The sequence below is a fragment of the Oryctolagus cuniculus genome, chromosome 9, assembly GCF_051225735.1.
Source record: "Oryctolagus cuniculus isolate XC-2025 breed Fujian yellow rabbit chromosome 9, ASM5122573v1, whole genome shotgun sequence".
NCBI classification, from domain to species: Eukaryota; Metazoa; Chordata; class Mammalia; order Lagomorpha; family Leporidae; genus Oryctolagus; species Oryctolagus cuniculus.
In genome coordinates, this window is record NC_142875.1 from 62,861,653 (window position 1) to 62,874,880 (window position 13,228).

At 44.6% G+C, this 13,228-nt stretch overlaps 1 protein-coding gene across 1 annotated transcript in view; it reads right to left on the reverse strand.

The window, feature by feature from the left end:
• Positions 1-11,129, reverse strand: part of ENOX1 (ecto-NOX disulfide-thiol exchanger 1) — a 409,938-nt gene extending 398,809 nt beyond the window's left edge. Inside the window, exon 1 of the mRNA XM_089303638.1 lies at positions 10,980-11,129. The gene's annotated coding sequence lies outside the window, so the exon portion shown is untranslated. The remainder of the gene's footprint in view (positions 1-10,979) is intronic.
• Positions 11,130-13,228: the final 2,099 nt, after the last annotated feature.

Here is a 13,228-nt window from a genome sequence, read left to right on the forward strand (position 1 = left end):
AAGATCTCTGCGAGTGAGATCCCAGTGGAAAGAACAGGTCATCAAAGAAAGAGGTACCTTTCTCTGAAGGGAGGAGAGAACCTCCACTTTGACTATGACCTTTTCTATACAAGATAAGAGTCGGAGAACTCAGAGGGCTTCCATAGCCTTGGAAACTCATGACTGGAGCATAGGGAGATTACTGATGCCATAGACAGGAGTGTCAATTGGTAAAGTCAACAACAGGAGTCACTGTGCACTTACTCCTCATGTAGGATCTTTATCCTTAATGTGCTGTACATTGAGATTTAATGCTATAACGAGTACTCAAACAATATATTTCACTTTGTGTTTCTATGGGGGTGCAAAATGTTGAAATCCTTACTTAATGCATACTAAACTGATCCTCTGTAAAAAAAAAAAAAAAAGAAAAGAAAAGAAAAAAAAGAAATTATCAATTCCCAACTTGACTCTCACTGGGATTAAACATGACAATAGGTCTGCTCTGATTTCATCATCATTTAAAAAAATCATCTATTATTTTTCACTTTATGTTTCTGTGTGGGAGCAAACTGTTGAAATCCATACTTAATGTATACTAAGCTGATCTTCTGTATATTAAGATAATCGAAAATGAATCATGATGTGAATGGAAGGGGAGAGGGAGTGGGAAAGGGGAGGGTTGTGGGTGGGAGGGACGGTATGGGGGGGAAGCCATTGTAATCCATAAGTCGTACTTTGGAAAATTATATGCATTAAATAAAAGTTTAAAAAAAATAAAATAAAAATAAATAAAGTTATCTGTCCTTTATTCCTGAAGTAAAATGACATAAGCTGAACATGAAAACACATTTGTAAATGGCTCCTAGAAAAAAAAAATCTCAATCCAGGTTAAGTATGAATCTACTAATTTGTATATATTAGCTAATTTCATTTTCTCACATTGACTTGGTAAAATTAAAGCATACAAATACATTTAAAATTTTTTGAATCCTACAAAGATAGATTGAATATTATTTCATTAAAACAAAATACTTAAATGTGTGATTCTGTAGTCAAAAACCTGGATCACAGTCTTAGCTCATTCACTTCCTATCAGATCAAAAATGTGATATGACCCCTCTGGATGTCCACTTCTTCTATTTGATAATGACAATTAATGACCACACTAATGCTTCCATTCTGCTTTCATTCCTCTGTGGTGAGGATGGCTGAGAAATTCACATACAAGCCCTAAAAGAACGAAGAGGAAACTTAAAAGATAAGCCTGGATGGGGACCAGTACAACTTGTAGAGAAGCGTCTGGGGCTATAAGGAAAATGGGGTTGAAATTTGAAGTCAAAAGTCCAACAGAGCTTCATGCCCCACAGTTCCTAGAGCCATGGCTTTAGAACTATGGTCTCCTTCTTAGTGCATGAAACTGACTGTACCATTTGTTCTGGGAGGTAACATTCTGCTCTGGACCTCCACAAATAAAAGATGAAAAGACAGTTGCTCTGGTGGATGCAGACAGTCAAAACACAGGGTGACCCTCACCCTAACCTTCTACTCCAGGGCCCCAGCTCCAGACAAGAAACTCTGACAACCGTACTGGATGGTTGCAATGAGATGAGATTTAGATGTGAGTGTTTTCAACCACAAAGCCCATCTTAGTGCACTTTCCAAACGTAGGATAAAGGAGGAGTGACATCTTAATGGCAAAGAGCACCGGGCTAAACTTGAACTTCCAACTAGTGGTGGATTAAATATTTAGGAAAGCTCTCTGTTACAAACACCCACGTGTTGGATCAATAACAACCAACTTACATAGACTACACTGCCGAGATCTCCAGAGAATAAGGGAGGCTAACCAAAGATGAAACGCACCAAAAATGTCAGAAGGGGAGGCAAGCCCTGCGCCTTCCTGAGGAAGAATAAATGACAAAACCAGGCACCCAGAGCTTGGGACATTAACGGGAAAAAATGAAAGTGATGCGACTATGGAAAAGCAGAGCTGTTAACCCTGACTACTAAGTTCAAAGTGTACAAGAAGCAAAAATAATAACATAATAGTCTCCCCTAAAAATCTACAACAAAGACCAGATCTCACACAATGTGGAGTTCAAATCTTTATTAATTGAGTTCTCAAGGAAATTCTAGGCCAAATAACCAAATAAAGCAGTTTTTGGCAATACTCCTGAGGCCCTACCGAAGCAGAAGGAAGTCTATTCTGGAAAATCACTGTCCTTGTAAATACCCATAATTCCCACAGATTAAGTTAAGCCAAATATGATCTCACAATCAAATGTTACTAAATGCAGCTGAAGACCCAAACCATTAGCAAATCACAAATTAAAAATCTCAATGGCTCCAAACACAAGATTAGGTATGATCTGATACAGAAATAAAATAATTGTGATCTAAATAACTAAAGAAAAAAGTAGACATTCTTTAAGCAAGGAATGACAATTTTCAAAAAATATCCAAACTTAAAAAGTAAAGAAACAAATGGTTTAGAACACACAAAAAATGTTTTTGTTTTTTTTTTTTTTAAATAAGACACTCATTAGAGGGTTACACCATAAATTAGATCACACTTAAGAAAAAGACTCACTGAATTGCTGGAAAGAGTTGAAAGAGTAACCCAGATGACAGCAGAGAATGGAAAAGAAGACAGAAAATGTGAAACAGGGGCTATGAGACACGGATGTAACAAAATGAGAAGAAATGCCATTCCACTTAAAAGTGGCTTTATCTAGAGAGACCACAGAGAGGGTGAATACTCAATCCACAAACATGGTGGAAGTAAACCCCACAAAGGAAGCTCCCGCATACATCTGAAGGACATAACGTCTCCAAACGTAGACAGGCAATCCAACAGAAAATGGGCATGTGCGAGAAATAGGTATCTCTAAAAGGGAGAAACACAAATGGCCATTATGATCATGAGCGAACGCTCAGCTATAACCAAGAAAACAACATTTAAACCAGGAGATAGCTCTGACACTCGAGACTGAGGGAAAATTACAAACTGAGTTTTCAGGTGTTGACAAGAATGCAGAGCACTGGAACTGGCAAGAAACTGCGTTTGTGCAGCCACTTTGGAAAATAATTTAGCATAATATTTGCTCACACACACCCGTGGACTAATCACTTCAACGACTAAGTGAATTCTCCAAAGAAATACTACTCCCCATGCGTCAGAGCTTGTACAAGAATGATCTTGGCATAACTGGAAGAGCAAAACAAACAAAAATCCAACAGTAAATAACCTAAGTGATGTCTTTCATGAGAATCTTAAAAACTTTCCAAAAAAATCATACAATAGGATATTTTCACAGCAGTGAAAATTAATGAGGTGTAGCTATACAAATCAATACAGATAAATCTCAGGAGAATAATACTGAGTTTAAACAAAAAAGCAACATAGAGTAAGATTCAATCTATGCAAGCTTGAAAAACAGGTAAAAACCCTGTGTTGTCCACTGATGCCTACGCATACAGTAAACCCACATGCTGAACTTTGCAATCACAGAAAAGTGGTCTGGTGGGAGGGAAAGGAGAGGGGACGAGGCTGGAAGTAGGTACGTGGGAGGTGCTGAGTGTATTGGTAATGGCCTATTATTTCCTTGCCTGGGTAGTGCACACTCGGGTGTTCATTTTACTATTCATCTAATGTAAATACATGGTAGGTGCTTTCTATCATGTGTATGAAATATTTCATAAAAAGCTTTAAAATTCTAAGAGCACTGGGGTTGGGAGTGAGCAGCAAACGCCCAGGCAAAACTGGGGATTTGGCCAGGTTTGCCATGGCTTCCTCTTACCTGTGTCTTTTCAAAGGCTCCATCTTACAGGTTCCCATCCAATCAATCACGGCCAAAGAACTGTGTAATAATCATGGTTGTGCCTAGTAAAACTGGGAGGTAACTCTTCTCAGGAACCATTTGAAGTCAAAAACCAAGTTTGACTTTGAATCCCTCCCGGAGTCACACACCAGGTGTCACCTTCTCCTGATTTTCCCCTCCACACAGGCTGCCTTGGGGGTGCCCAGAGGACCTGCCTGTAGACCACATGGAAAGACTGCCCAACGCTGCTTCTAGACAGCAAATTGCCCCAGACTGTCATAACACCTTGTCTATTGTATCCCCGATGGATGGCCAGCAAATTGCACACCATTCACCTTAGTTAAAAAGAAAAATCATTTGAACATATTTTGACTAGGTATGAGCAGTGAATGGCATCCAAAAACGTAGACAAGTGCTATCGGAACTTTATTGTAGAATGGCATCATTTGGGGCCAGCGCTATGGCATAGTAGGCTAAGCCTCCAGCTGCAGTTCCAGCATCCCATATGGGCGCCGGTTCTAGTCCCGGCTTCTCCTCTTCCCATCCAGCTCTCTGCTATGGCCTGGGAAAGCAGCGGAAGATGGCTCAGGTGCTTGGGCCCCTGCACCCATGTGGGAGACCCCGAAGAAGCTCCTGGCTCCTGGCTTCGGATCAGCCCAGCTTCAAATGTTAAGGACCTTTGGGGAGTGAACCGGCAGATGGAATATCTCTCTCTCTGTCCCTCCCACTCTCTGGCTGTAACTCTGCCTCTCAAATAAATAAGTAAATCTTTTTTAAAAAATAGCATCATCTATTATTATGTGATATAAGTTAATTCCTCAAAATTAGTTCAGTGGGATTGTCAATGTTTTTACATCAGCATGCAAACTTTTGCTACAGATTTTTTTCTAGACTGAAGATATACAGTCTTTTTAACGATTTATTTATTTGAAAGGCATAGTGGGGTAGGGGGTTGGAATATCTTGCATTTACTGGGTCAATCCCCAAATGGCCACAACAGCCAGGGTTGGGCCAGACTGAAGCAAGGAACCTCGAACTCTATCCGAGTCTCCCACAGGGTGGCAGGAGCCCGAGCATGTGGGCCATCTTCTGTTGCCTTCCCAGTGCATTGGCAGGAAGCCAGATTAGAAGTAGAACAGCCAGGTCTCAAACCAGCGCTCTCATGGGGTTGCCAGTATCACAGGCAGGGGCTTAACTCCCTGTACCACAACATGAGGCCCTGAAAGTATAATCTTAACAAAATATATTGTAGAAGAAAAGAAGCAAGTGAAAAACAAATTAAGACTTTTCTAAAGGCAGCCTACATGATTCAACTAATCCAACCGAGCACAGTGCATTGCTGTCACCCAGATTGCTATCCTCTGGGCAGGAAAGGCCCAGCAAATACTAATGTTACCACAAGCTCCCATAAAGTCACATTTGGGTCCAATAAAGCCAGAAATTCTTCAGCACACTAAAAATCAGTCTCAAGTAGAAGCTGCTTTATAATTATTACTTTTCCGGGTACCCACACAGAAATACATTCAGAAATTGTTACAGGTTTATTTATGATTCTACACCTTCAAAGTGATCAAAAATATCAGTAACTATCATAACACTTATTCAGAGGCAATGTTTGGCTAGTATTTCACTATTAACAAAGTAAATGTCCCTTAGCCCAAGAACCACTTACATAATTGGATTAAAATGTTTGCCAATAATGACTGTAAAGGGGACCAGTAGCCCTCAGAGAAAGAGTGCTGCCTGCAGGGCCTTTCCCCTTTACTTTCCTTCCTATAGGTTTTATGGACCGGCTGTCTCACAGTCAGTGAAAGGATCTTGTCCAAAATGCATCCTCAGGCCTACATACTTCCAGGTGGGAAGACCAAAAAGAAGATTTCATAGCCTTTACCTAAGGTCAAGATCAGAAAGAAAACTGCTTGGGGAGGAGCATGAGCAGAGAGCCGGGGAGTCTAAGAGATCACCAGGGGAGGGGTCTGCCAGGTCTCTGAGCAGCTACAGCTTCTCAACCGTGTTTTGTTGGTGATCCTGTCTGTAGCACACCAAACTCACCTGCAAGTGAGGAGCTATGGAGAGTGCTTCCCACTGAGCAGGGATCAGACAGGGTGGGGACAGTGAACGCAGGCACCCCCAATCCTAAGAATTCTTTTAGATGTGTAATTCCATTGCTCCCCTAGCCCTACACCCACATGCACAGGTTCCCTTCTGACACAATTCATCCAGCTTCCTTCAAGGGAGGGTCACAGAGTATTGAAAGCTCAATTCATAGTAAAGATGCTCAGAAAACATTAGTGTTCTTAATTCTTCTCCCTTCTTCTACTGCCAAATACATGATCTGTTTTGCCCAAAAGTTTCAAATCGATGAAGTTGAAAAGTACACTAAAAATACAAGTTCTGCCAGCTGAGTCCAGCTGGGAGTTTGTACAAGAACCCATCCTTCTGTCCTCTGTCCTCTGGGTCTACTGATAGCTCTGCAGGCCACCAGTGCCCCGACCTGAGTAATTCTCACTTACTGAGCCCATCAACACCAGTCCTCATTGGACCTGGGTCGATGGCAGGTAATGCAATGGCAAGCAAGAAGACAGAGGAAATTCTTCCAAGATGCCCAGACAAGCCCCTTCAACTATCTCCATTCCTTTGCAATCCGGACTGAGGTGTTCGGCACGCAGTGCAAGTCTTTCAGTAGAGGATCCGGATTGTCAGCAAGTGTGAATGACAATGTTGAAAGCAGCAGCTGGCTTGGGTGTATCTACTGAGGCCAAGCACATCTTTTCACAGGTGCTACTAGGCTGTGCCTGCTGATCTAATGGAATGAATGGAAGCTAGTCCATATATGCTCATGCACAGTTCTTCAAAAGAGCATCTTCACATAAGCAGTGTTATATTTGTATAAAACAGTGTGCCGGAAAATTATAGGTACTGTAGCAACAATTCCTGAATTACTCTTTTGTTTGTTTAACACTTCAGTTCAAAAGGCTAATTAGTATTTGAAGTTGTAGGCAGAGGGAACTAAGGCTAACATAGGTCCCACAGCATCTAATCATCGGCTTATATGGGAGGTGTTTAAGATATGTTAGGCACGGTGTCGCCCTCCCTTTGTCATCTCACTGAATTTTCATGACAGCTCTGGGAAGCAGGTAATACCGTCTCCATTTTATGAGAACCAATGGCTGACAGGATTTATTTCATTGCTCATAGCTAACTATGAGCAGAACCAACACTTACACCCAGGCAGGCCTCCCTCCAAATCCCATACTGAGACTCAGACCAAGGTTTATTGAGATGCTGCATGTGGCAGCCAGGGAGATGCCCCAGCTCCGGTCTCCCTTCTAGAGCACTTGCTGCGAGGACTGCCTCTTGCCACTGCACTTCTGTACCCACCATGGCTCTCACTCCAAGACCAAGATTCTCTGCGGCTCCTCTCTGTCCCTTTGTGAGCTAAGTGGGGTGGTAGCACTGGCCCATGGCCACCAACCTGAGGTTCCTCTAAGGCTGCACTGTTAATCTGGCAGTCACTACCTACTGTGGCTATTTCGCGCTTGGATTGGTGGTGCCACGACTAAGGAACTAAATGTCTGGTTTTCTTCCACTTGGCTTCTGACCGCCATGTGACAACCACATGCGGGTCCAAGGCCAGGATGATGTCTCGGTACATTTGCACATTGCATGATGATCAAGCCAGGGCAAGGAACACACCTGTCACCTCACTCTGGCTACTTTGAGATACACACTACTGTTAACTATAGTCACCCCTCTTTATACAAGGACACCGGAACTTACCCTCCTATCTAACTTGCACAGATGCTGACCAGCCTCTTTCCTCGGTCTCTCCCCTCCCCAGCGCCTGGCAATGATCACTCTACCCTGTTCCTGCGAGATCTACTTTTTTAGACAGTGCATGTAAGTGAGATCGTGTGGTGTTCATCCTCCTGCGCCTGGCTTATTTCACTTAACATAATGAAGTTTAGCTCATTTTAGCTGGCTTTTATCTAAGTTGCCACACTGGACAGCACAGACATGGAACGCTTCCAGTACAGAGAGTTCTATTGAAAGGCATTACCCAACAGGACAACTCTTCCACTGGGAAATGGCTGGGCTGAACTCTGCATGGAGATCCAAAAGAAAGGCCCAATTAGACCTCTCCTGAGACCCTTCTCCCTGGGACAGAGGTCTCAGCAGAAGAAGCTGCAGGCACTGGGAAGGCTGTCTGAAGTCAAGAGCTCAGGCCTTCACCAAAGAGAGAGGTGTGGAGTGAGATGGGCAGTAGCCATGGGTCTTGGACACCAAGGCTCCCAGGGCTAGCTTCACAGGGAGCCCAAGAGAAGGTGGCTCAGCAGGGATGCTGCCATACCTAGACCACGGTGTGGCTGCTGCCTGAGAAAGCAAACCAAGGCCCAGCCAAGCTGAAGGTCTGGCAAGAAGTGGAATAGTGCCCAGGATGAGGAGTTACTGTCTACATTTTCTTCCTCTTCTTCTGTGTCTACTAATGCCTATTTTTGCTTGGATTATCTGACTCTCTGATTTCCTTAGGAAAAACTCTCTCATTTTCTTTATTGCTCTATTACTAGGAAAAAAACACAGCTTCAATAAATATTTCATTTCCTTCATGTACTAGACTTTTCTGTTCATTGTTTGAGAAATGGACTAACTGGACATATATGATGACTCTTGGTCACCCTTTCTTAGGGCCACAGGGTCAATGGCAGGAGAGCTACTCAGTCTCCCTTCATCAGAGGAATTTTCACAGGAAAACACTGGCTAACACTAGCTTTATTGTATTGGATTCAAAAAAAGCACTGATTTGTGAGAATCAAATGTACTTGTAAAATACACCTATACAGTTTCACTTACCAAGAGAGCTATAATCAAGGCAAAGAGCTTTTCTCAAAGCAATCAACTTTAGGAGCTACTTGCAAATTACTATCTGTTCTGTTCTTCACCAGTCATCACCTTGAACTCGTACCAAAGCTGTGATAAGAAAAAATGAAGGACTCACACAGACGCTTTTGAATTCTGTGGTTTCAATGACTAGATATGCTGTTATTAATTGGTTCTGATGAATTCCTCTTTCAAACGTATGGAATTAATATGGAAAGGCAACTAGGTGTTCGTCTAAGGCTTAAAGATACAAATTTCAAAAATACACTGTGGGTGGGAGCTCCCTCTCTCCCCTTCTTTCTGCCTGCCTCTCAAATAATAAATTAAAAACTAAAACACACAGATGTTCTACCAAACTCTCACTTACTTACTTCCTGTGAAACTAAATCTCTGAGCTTTAAAAAGATTTTTTACACCATTAAAGACAAAAATAATTAAATGACATTTGACATTCACATCTGGCTCTGTCATCAGTCAGGGCATATGAAAACAGACATTAAACATCTGGGCAGGGCGAAGGGGCTATCCGCTGGCTTTCAGCCACCATGACAACGGAAGGGCACCAGTCTCTCCAAGAGTTCAGTCCCTGCTCATCCATGGTGAGCCCCACCCAGGTCCTTCTATTTTTAACCATTTGTAAACAGCAGCCGTCACAGTAGGTCTACTTTAAGGGCAGAAAAGAAATTCCTTGGGGACGTTCTTCTCCATTCTGTCCTCCTCTAACCTTGTGGGAAGGAGAAATTCTCGCCTTTCCAGAGATTTCTGTAACACTCGTTTGGATTTTCTGATGTCCAGAAGCGAAGAGTCTTTCCCCTATTTCTGAGTCACTCAAGAGGCAGCTCGTAATGACGAACTATTAATAAAAATGCTGACAATAACCCCCCGCTGGTTTTCCTAGGAAACACACTCCTGAGTATTCAAGATTGTTTCTAATTAACACAGAATCCAGCCAATGAGAACCATTGCTTGCGTGTGGGAATGTTTGTTGTATATTGGATGGAGGACACATTTTACACGAGATTTTTCATTTAGTCTTTGTAACCAGGTGTACAGTTGGTATCACTCTTTGTATTTCCTAGATAGGGGGACTCATCTCTGGACAAGATTCGCTCAACAAAAGGGAGGCTCTTCAAAAGTTCAAGGAAAATGGACATTATGGAAAAAAAAAAAAAAAACCTCTGCATGGTTTTCAAAAAAAATTTTTTTGCAATGAAAACAAAGTCTCTTTTAATTCCACTTTTCCTCAAACTTTTTGAAGTTCCCTCCTGTACACTGAGGACCTCGTATGTGGCAGGCATGTGCTAGGCACCAGAAACGCAATGCTAAGAATTCCAGCGTGTTCCTACCTTCACAGACCTCCCTGCCCACGGGCAAGAAGGGGAAACGTGAAGTCAGGGAGGGCCTGGCGGGAGTGGAATCTAAGACCGACCCCAAAACAGAAGCCAGAGCCCCAGGTCTGACTGATTTCTACCCAAAAGCCTCGCCTCGCCAGCGCCTTACCTTACGTCTCCCCAGGGCACACGGCGCCCCACCGCATTAGCGAGTCTTGTCAGCTTGCACACAAAATAAACCCAGGACGTGACGCCAGCTAACCAGCTTGGGCCAAATCACACCAACTGTCTTCTGGATCAGCTCTGCCTTCTCAGATTCTAGCCCTTTCTCCATCTACTCTGTCCTCCAAGGAGCAGCCCTCGGAATCCGAGCGTGTCACTCCTCCGCTGCCCCCGCAGCAGAGCCGCACTGTGGGCCACGCCGCGGGACTCGCTCTTCCCAGTCCCCTTCTCCCCGCCGGAGACTCTGTGCCTGCTGCCCTACTCTGCAACCACAGGGCTCGTCCCTCCGTTCCCCTGGCCTCCATGGCGGCATTACCAGCTCAGCACGGCCGCCGGTCTCATGACCATAGCCCCCTTCTCACATTCCTGTTCTTTGCCTCCACAGTGCACAGTACCTGATGTATTGATAGGGCAGAGCGGCTGCCTCTCCCAGCTCTCCGCAGCCCCTCGGAGCTGGCTATGCCCAAATCCTATTCTCCCCCACCTCACTGCTGCCCTGCAATCAGCTGTAATCAGCACACACGACAAATTACCGGCACAGGTCTCTCCTCCTAAGAAGACGTGGTCTGCCCACCAGCAAACGCACGCCATGAAAGCAGCTTATTTTATTTTTTTCCCGTCTGCTTTGATTAATGCTTTCTCCCTAGAATTTACAGTGCTTGGCACATCATAAGAACAAAACAAATATTTGCTAACTGAGTTAATATCTTATCCTATCTCCCCGACTCGGGTGGACTAAGAGTACCTCAACTCCGGACCTCCAGTTTCAGAATGGTTCTCCACCTTCTGTAGTTTAGAAACCTTGGCCACTTCCCTGGCCTCCTCCTCAGAACCTACAGGAGGCTGGGTAAGCAGCAGATGTGACCGCCGGGGCACCTTCCTCTCTACACAGACCTCTGGCTGACAAAGGGCAAAGCAGGAAATTGGCAAAAGCCTGGCAAAGCTGGGGTGCTTTTTCCCCATCTTGATTGTAACCTCTCAAAACAAACATTAAGCTACCAACGATAGCAGTGACCTGTGTACCAGATTGCAGGACATGTTTGCTAACCTCTTAGGGCAGGATCAACAAGAGCTGGGGAAAACATGCTGTTTACACGGTGAACTCAGGTACTGAGGATTCAAAGAGCAGCTTGGCGAGAGCCTTGGAAGGCAGCAGCAGGCTGGCAAGGACCTCAGCAGGCCACACACTTTTCTTTGACAGGTTCGGAGGATACCCTTGAGGGGAGTGAAATGTCTGTCTCAGAGACAGAACACCACTGACTCACTTAAATAGCATTAACAGGACCCTCACTCGAGCAAGTGGAAATATTGGAGCATTAGTCTGCGGGGGAACAGCAGGGAGGAGGTCCGAATTCGGGGAGTAGGGTGGGAGGGTTCCTGACCGAGATGATGGAGTCAAAGCATTAGACGAACTGGGCGCCGAGACTAGGTTCATCCATGTCATTGGCGCTTAGTGCACATGGAGATGTTCCTTCTTCATAAATGGAGCTTTCTGGTTTTCCGTACCTAGGAGCCATAACTATAACCTAAGTGCCACTTGGATCTGCATGGTTTATTGGCGAAAGCTCCTTACACTGTTCCTTCTTCCGGGCCATCACCGGTGGCAGTGGTTAGCACACCCCTGGGAGCAAAGCTACCATCTGGCCGCAGAGACAGGCCTGGCCTGACGTGCATGCTGGGCTGCCAAATCCTCCCGTGTGTCAGACACTCATACAGTCCAACCTGTAATTATGGAGAGCTAATATTCTAATACTCCTTTTGTGACTGTAAAAACGGAAGCCCATGAAGGTTACTGCTTACCAGTGAGGGCAAATATGGCCACTGACACCCCAGGCCACAGACCCAGGAGTCTGCCGCTCTTTCTCTTCCGTGGTGCTGGTCATCTTGGAGACAGTGTAGTTTCCTCAGGGACATGGGTTAGGCCTGGGGAGCCACGAAGAGGCCCTGGCCAAGGTACCACCTGGCTAGGTCTCACCTTGAGCCCAGGCTGTGGTATGAGGCTTAAGGCCAGCACACCAAGTCATGGGTTGAAACCATCCACTAATAGCCAGGATCAGGGGGGCACCCTCTGCCTGGCTCATGTATTGCAAACGGCACTGCCTGGCAGATTTTAATGCAGAATGGCAGAGAGTAATACAGCATGGGATACCACCTTCGAGTCTCTTCCTCCACTCGATGTGCCTGAAAACAAATGCTCCAGCAATACACACTCCTCATTATTAAGGACACTTCAGTAATTGAATTCTCAATTCAATACATGAAAATGTCATTTTATTTTGAGGGCTGAGAGCCCGGGTAGCACGGTATGCCACCTCTGGCTGAGTTTCCTGATAATACAAATACTGGACTTTAAACAATATGATTTTCTCCCCCAAAACTTAAATTATTTCTGTTCAGTTCAGTGTCACAAATAGTTTACTTAGTATGTAAAAGAAATTGGGCTGGGTGTCAAGGGATATAAGAGGAATATGAGACAATTTCTTGCCTTGTGGAATCACCAATTTAATAAAAAAAATAGAAATCATTCTAGAATACATTTTTATCTGTGTATACTGGATATTTTAGCCGTGTATGCTGAATATTAAGTCACTGTTCCTCGGTGACTTTGGGCCATCACTGTGGCTGCTGCTCTGGGCCACAGCAAAAAGCACAGCTGTGGTGAGAGATGAGTGTGACACACAGGAGTGAACAGAGAACTGCCTGCTGCCTTCCAGAGCCAGTGGACGGCTGGCTGGACACACGGCTGGCTGGGTGAGTACATATAAACAGCTCTCGTTTCAGTTTGCTTTCTGGTCTTTTCCCTTTCCTCTGATCCCTTATATGAACTAAACACCTGCTTTCCAACTTGTGAGCTTTGAACAAGCACAAAATGGCCCTCGGCCATCGCTGAGGGGTAGGGAGCAGCGGGCAGAGACAGGCTTGTCTGCTGAGCCCCTCCCGACTCTCCGGGGCCGACCTAAATGTCACTCCTTCTGCTGGGCCTCACCGCCAACC